We start from the raw sequence: 7,623 nt of genomic DNA on the forward strand, positions 1-7,623 counted from the left end.
CAGGCCAATCAGTGCCACACACTCCTGACTGCAGGTGATTCCCTCCCACTCTCTCTGTGAGCCCTCACATCTTCCTTCATCAGCTCATGAAGCCATTTATTCATTTATACTGGAGTCAATGTGAGAACGCAGTGTTCTGTACATGACCGGGGCTTTTATTGTGAAAGGTCAGAAGGTGTGGATCTGGTGTGTGCTGGTTGGGAGCAGAAATAAAGTTCACCGCTTCAGCGTTTACACGTCCGTTCCACCTTAAGTATACATCATGTCCCCATACTGTCCTAAACAAACGTGTGTGGGGTGATACCAATACAGCATATTGATTACCTGATGAATGGGCTTTCACTAAGAATCACCTACTGTTGTCTACGGCAACGGCTATGACGCGTCTGGATCAATACTGGAGACTCCGATGGATTCACTCTACATTTAACAGCACAGCCGTGGAAGAGGTCTCATTGCTTGTTAATTATGATGACTGTTTATTTTAATAATGGCGACGACGCTGATGTTTATGAATCACTTCCACGCAGTGATCATCGTCTTTGTCCTTTTGTGCCTCCAGGAAATCACCGTGACTCACTTCCTCCCAGGCTCCGCTTCAGATTCACACATCAATGTTTGATACCGAGTACATGCAGGAAATAACCGCCGTGGGCAACTCTGAGGCGGATTGTAGGTCCAACGCTCGCATGTTACGATCCACGGAGAGAGAGGGAGGGAGGGAGAGGGGGAGAGAGGGAGAGAGAGAGAGGGGGAGGGAGGGGGAGAGGGAGAGGGAGGGAGGGAGGGAGAGGGAGAGGGAGGGAGGGGGAGAGGGAGAGGGAGAGGGAGGGAGGGAGAGGGGGAGAGAGAGGGAGGGAGGGGGAGAGGGGGAGAGAGAGGGAGGGGGAGAGAGAGGGAGAGAGAGGGAGGGAGAGAGGGATACCAGCCCTGTCCCTACATACCGGCCCCGTCCCTACATACCGGCCCTGTCCCTACATACCGGCCCCGTCCCTACATACCGGCCCCGCCCCTTACATGGCAGCCCCGTCCCTACATACCGACCCCGTTACATACCGGCCCCGTCCCTACATACCGGCCCCGTCCCTACATACCGGCCCCGCCCCTTACATGGCAGCCCCGTCCCTACATACCGGCCCTGTCCCTACATACCGGCCCCGCCCCTTACATGGCAGCCCCGTCCCTACATACCGGCCCTGTCCCTACATACCGGCCCCGCCCCTTACATGGCAGCCCCGTCCCTACATACCGGCCCCGCCCCTTACATGGCAGCCCCGTCCCTACATACCGGCCCCGCCCCTTACATGGCAGCCCCGTCCCTACATACCGGCCCCGCCCCTTACATGGCGGCCCTGTCCCTACATACCGGCCCCGCCCCTTACATGGCAGCCCCGTCCCTACATACCGGCCCCACCCCCTACATACCGGCCCCGTCCCTACATACCGGCCCCGCCCCTTACATGCCAGCCCTGCCCCTACATACCGACCCCGCCCCCCTGTCAAACCCAGATGATGCGTTTACAGTTTCTATATTTCATGTGAATTAATTAATTCTGCCGGCCCGGTGAATCTCGATGTTTGTAGAATCTTTTAGTTTTATGTTGGTGATGTGAAAGCTGCACCGTGATCTCGTCGTCACGTCTCATCACGCCAGAATTCAGACTCTCCACTCGTTGATGGAAGCTGACGTCTACACGCATCAGCTGTTATCTTTTACGAGGATTTCGTCATTATGTCATTTCACTATTGATTTTTAATTTCACCACCGGGGGGTCAGACAGCACTGACCTCAATGATGTAATAATGTAATAATAATGACAATAATATATGATATTCATGTGTGTCACTGTGATCCAGATTGGTTTTAATATAAATCTAATATAATATATAAAAATGAATTAACATGAATATGAATATAGACTGCTAATCTGTCAGTTTACCTGAGCATTACATAGTTATCTCTCGGAGACTCCTGCGTTGCCATGGTTACAGCTGAAGAATGATACAACAATAAATAGTTTGGAGCATCACAACCACATCAACACTCGAACGCGTCTCATAATTAATAACTGTCTATTATTAACACCACATTCTAGTCTAGGGCTTCTTCCAGGGAGAATCTGTACATTTATCATGTTTATGGGACGACATTAGTAATATTCCACATTTGTGTGATATCGCCTCCATAATCAATGCAGAGGGGTAAAAGACAAACCTTTAAAAAGCAGAGTAAATAAAGCATAATCCCAATGAAAGATTATTAAATAACGAGTGGGATTCCATGTCCGGCTCTGTCGCTGGCTGCTGAACAGCATTTCATTCATTAATCACTCCGCTGGAAAGTTGAACTCACAAGATAATTATCAAAGCAATTTAAAGTTGCAGCGTGTGTGTGTGTGTGTCCTTGCATTAATAATGGTGCTGTTCAGCAGCCAGCTGTTCTTTTATTGTGCTTCTAATAGTTGATTGCACAACAGTGACTTAGAGTGTAGAGTATAGTATAATAGAATATAATATACTATAATATAATATAGTATAATAGAATAGAATATACTATACTATAATAGAATATAATATACTATAATATAATATACTATAATAGAATACAATATAGTATAATATAATATAATATACTATAATAGAATAGAATATAGTATAATAGAATATAATATACTATAATAGAATAGAATATAGTATAATAGAATAGAATATAGTATAATAGAATAGAATATACTATAATAGAATAGAATATAATATACTATAATAGAATAGAATATAGTATAATAGAATAGAATATACTATAATAGAATAGAATATAGTATAATAGAATAGAATATACTATAATAGAATATAGTATAATATACTATAATATAGCATATTAGAATTGAATATAGTATAATAGAATAGAATATAGTATAATAGAATAGAATATAATATAACAGAATATAGTATAATAGAATAGAATATAGTATAATAGAATAAAATATAGTATAATATAATATAATAGAATATAGTATAATAGAATATAGTATGATAGAATAGAATATAGTATAATAGAATAGAATATAGTATAATAGAATAGAATATAGTATAACAGAATATAGTATAATAGAATAGAATATACTATAATAGAATATAGTATAATATACTATAATATAGCATATTAGAATTGAATATAGTATAATAGAATAGAATATAGTATAATAGAATAGAATATAGTATAACAGAATAGAATATAGTATAATGTAATATAGTATAAAATAATATAATATAACAGAATATAGTATAATAGAATTTAATATAATAGAATATAGTAGAATACAAGAGAATATAGTAGAATAGAATAGCTGTAATCTCACTTTAACAGCTGATCGTTAACTGTGACATAAAAGCATGGTGGACTTCCTGCTGCATTCACACCGTAGCACTAACTCACCACCACACCATCACTCAAAGTGTTGTCACATGGTCCGACCAGAGGGGACCGGGTCCCATGGTCCGGACGAGAGGGGACCTTGTCACAAGGTCCAGACCATAGTGGAGCTGGTCACATGTTCCAGACCAGGTCACATGGTCCGACCAGAGGGGACCTGGTCACATGGTCCGGACAAGATGGGACTTGGTAACATGTTCCGGACCAGATGGGACCTGGTCACATGGTCTGACCAGAGGGGACCTGGTCACATGTTCCAGACCAGAGGGGACCTGGTCACATGGTCCGGACCAGAGGGGACCCAGTCACATGGTTGGACCAGCTGCATCCGTCGTGTCTGCTGAGTGGCACCAGACCACGGAGGTCCATCAACAGCAATGAAGGTGATCAGTAGACGTAAACGTTCTGCAGACGAGGCCCGGGCGGCGCTCCTCCACTTCCTCGCCGCCCTCTGAGGGGAGGAGCCAGGGAGAAGCCGGCCATTGGTGCGAGATGTTCGGGGGTCTGAACTGGACAACGAGATCTGGTGAGGATGACTCACTAAACAGACGTCGAGGAAGAGTTAAAAACAAAGTCGAGAGAAGACGATGACGAGGCCTGGCAGTTACCTGCAAAGGAGGGAGGAGGAGGAGGAGGAGGAGAAAGACAAACAATAGCAGAGGAGAGGATCCCCACCTCCCCCTCTCTCCTCCATTATCTCCTCTCCCATCCCCCTCTCACCCTTAACGAGGGAGAGTTTTCTCATCTCTCTCCTCCCCTCCTCTCCTCACCATCTCCAGGGACCAAACACACCCCTGACAAGTTGCCATGGAAACGCCTCACACACGCTCTCTCTCTCTTGCAGCGGTAACGCCTGTATCCTCTCTCTCCTCCATGAGCATCCCTCGCTCGGAGACAGGGGCGGCAGTTGTCGGAAAATAAAACCCTGACGTACCGCGAAGTCCCGCCGCCTGAATCCATCCGTCACCGGGAAACACAAACCACTTTCATATTCAGATTTATGGACGACGTTTGGTCAGTGTGATGGATTATTATTATATCGACACACCTGAACCAAACGCTCCTTTTTTATTTTTAGATCCGAACGCCTTTCCTGACAATTCCTCCCTGAACTTTGCTGAAGATGAAGAACAAGCAGATGTAATTTGCACACAATCACCACGGCAACGCCAAAACCCCAATTAACCAGTCCAAGACCAGAGACCGGATGGAGCATAACCAGTCCTGGTTGTCATACTTAATGTCAGGATGGAAGTGTGTAAAGTCTGGGACAGATATATCTACCCCCCCAGGGATCCGGGTCCACTCTGAGGGGCAACATGGAGGCTGTCCCTCTGCTGCAGGGCCACTTGGACTCCAACTTCACACGGTGCATGGGGGGGGGTTATCCTCCACCTGGTGAGGTGTGTCGTGTCACCGCGTCGTCGTGGTTACAGATGAAATCTCTTTGCTGCGTCAATCTCAAGTTTCCTAAAAAACCTGCAGTCAGATCAGCGAAGCGTTCAGCCACTTTGGTTTCTCAATTTGACATCACTTTATTGATTCCCTTTTCATCCCAATCACTGGGGGGGGGTGTCGTCATCCACCCAAACTCACACTGTGAATGCACCATCCACACCGACATCACTCCCAAACTGAGGCAGAGCTTCTTTATCTCCATCCTCCCCTTCTCCTTCCCGGGTTTACATTTATTTCATGAATGACTCCCTCACACAACCACACACACAGAGGGACTACGCCTCACTCTGCTGATGAAACCAACTGTCAACATCTCTCTCTCCCTGTGAGTTAACACTTCATATGAGTCGTGCCAGGAAGGATTCTCATCCATGTCGACAACATCTTTAAAAAAAAAACCCAGCTGGAGCTCCAGAAGACCAGAGACCTGGTCCATGCTTGGTCCGCTGTCACGGGTCTTACCTTTCACCTGCTCCTCCACACGCCAAAATCCAGCTTCAGGGTTTACATCGGTGAGTCCACACACACTCTGACTGACACACACTTGCTGAGACTGGATGCAAATCCTCCCTGTGAACTGGTCTCCGTCTTCTCCTGGTCCATCAAACTCTGAACCACCTTCAGAGGAAACAATCCGCCTCCCTTCTTTAATGTGATGAGGTTTTAAATCTGGTGTTCTCTCCGCTAACCGGGAAGCTCATCCTTCCTGGAGGCTCCGGGTTTAACGAGGCATCGACAGCGCTGTGTGACGGTGGAGAGAGGGAGGGAGAGGGAGAGAGAGGGAGGGAAGGGAGAGAGAGGGAGGGAGAGAGAGGGAGAGAGAGAGAGAGAGAGGGAGGGAGGGAGGGAGAGAGAGAGGGAGAGAGAGGGAGGGAGAGAGAGAGAGAGGGAGGGAGAGAGAGGGAGGGAGAGAGAGAGAGAGGGAGGGAGAGAGAGAGAGAGAGAGAGAGAGAGGGAGGGAGGGAGAGAGACAGATGTGTCAAGCCAGCAGCTGCAGCCACAGGCTGAGCTGCTTCTGCCTTCAGAGTAAAAGCCTGAATAATCAGAACATGAAGAAGAATATAAAGTATGAAGTAACGAGGAGGCTGGAACCTGACTTGGATGCACAGCAGATCCAGATCCAGATCCGGGGATCTGCAGACCTGCCAGTCTCATGAATGACTAAAAGAACATACGTTATACATAAATATACTCAATACACTGAGGAAATAAAGGATGTGGCTATGTCCTGGAATGTGAGCTTCTGACAAAGATTCGGTTATTAATAGATAATGATTCATAGAAAAGAAAAGACTGGACTGACTGTGTATTTGTATTTAAACTTTTTTTTAATTGAACAAAAGTCAAATAAATAAGAGAAGAGCGGCTGAATAATAACTCACAGGAGACCAGAGAGACCAAGAGATGGAGGTCAGGAGGGCGGGACCGGGGCAGACTACAGAGGGACGGGTGCTGGCTAACTGCTGGGAAAGGCTTTGTGGTTTCCATGTAACCGGCCGGGTCCACATCAGGTCCAGGTGTCTTTGCTTCATTCCCGTGTGATTCCAGCTTCTCGCTATCAGATCCGATAACATGGTACGCTCATTTATTTATCTGTTGGTCTGTCTTCGTTCTGTCGCTCTTACTTTATCAGCAATGACGTGATTTCTTTATTTCAACAAGTACTTGAGCGTCTGCTAAATGCCCTAAATGTAAATGTAATGTGAAATTTATTGTCTATTTATTCATACATCATTATTGATCCTCGTTTTCGAACCGAGGAGATCAGAGACCGCCAGCGTTCAATCAATTCTCCAGTCAACTCCTGTTGAAAGTATTAGTCATTACATCAGAGAATGACTTCGTGACACGCTCGTCTGGATTCTAAGAACTTATTGATCCGTGGCTCTCGTATCTGATTCAGCATTGAAGCATTCAGAACATTTCTTTTTCTATGCAAACTGAAATTCTGGTAGTAAAAAGCTGTGACGTTGAATGTTTTATTTTGAAAGTCTTCACAGGAAGCCTGCTCCGTGCTGTGGTGGGCTTGCTGCTGGCATGGTGGGATCCGGTCCTGCCAAGTGAATCAGTCTGCTTCTAGCATACGGGATCTCGTTGGTTTCTTCTTCTTCTGTCGCTGGGCTTTTATTCAGACAACAGCTTCCTTCCGGTCATACGCTTCAACCCCCCCTCCCTAGAAACCAGACCCCCGTTAGTCCCAAGGGACCCCGACTCAGACATGAACCTAAAGATATGAGATGTGTGGGGGTTAACTTACACTTCTACCCGTGTGAGGACCCGAATCCTCCAAAGTGAGACCAGGTTTCTGGTATCTCATCACCTCTCGTTGACAGTAGACCTACACGGCCACCCGCCGGTCCAAACACCCGGGAGGAGAACCGGGACTGAGGAGAACTGGGACGGGAGGACTAAGGCCAACCAGACCCGCCGGACCAAACACCCGGGAGGAGAACCGGGACTGAGGAGAACCGGGACGGGAGGACTAAGGCCACCCAGACCCGCCGGGCCAAACACCCGGGAGGAGAACCGGGACTGAGGAGAACCGGGACGGGAGGACTAAGGCCACCCAGACCCGCCGGTCCAAACACCCGGGAGGAGAACCGGGACTGAGGAGAACCGGGACGGGAGGACTAAGGCCACCCAGACCCGCCGGACCAAACACCCGGGAGGAGAACCGGGACTGAGGAGAACCGGGACGGGAGGACTAAGGCCACCCAGACCCGCCGGGCCAA

The 7,623-nt window shown here is 47.0% G+C and overlaps 1 protein-coding gene across 1 annotated transcript in view; it reads right to left on the reverse strand.

The window, feature by feature from the left end:
• The window catches only part of lingo2b (leucine rich repeat and Ig domain containing 2b), a 26,791-nt gene extending 21,189 nt beyond the window's left edge, over nt 1-5,602 (reverse strand). The window contains exon 1 of the mRNA XM_084014377.1: nt 5,354-5,602. The gene's annotated coding sequence lies outside the window, so the exon portion shown is untranslated. The remainder of the gene's footprint in view (nt 1-5,353) is intronic.
• Nucleotides 5,603-7,623: the final 2,021 nt, after the last annotated feature.

Source organism: Eutrigla gurnardus (assembly GCF_963514095.1).
Source record: "Eutrigla gurnardus genome assembly, chromosome: 7".
Lineage (NCBI taxonomy): Eukaryota > Metazoa > Chordata > Actinopteri > Perciformes > Triglidae > Eutrigla > Eutrigla gurnardus.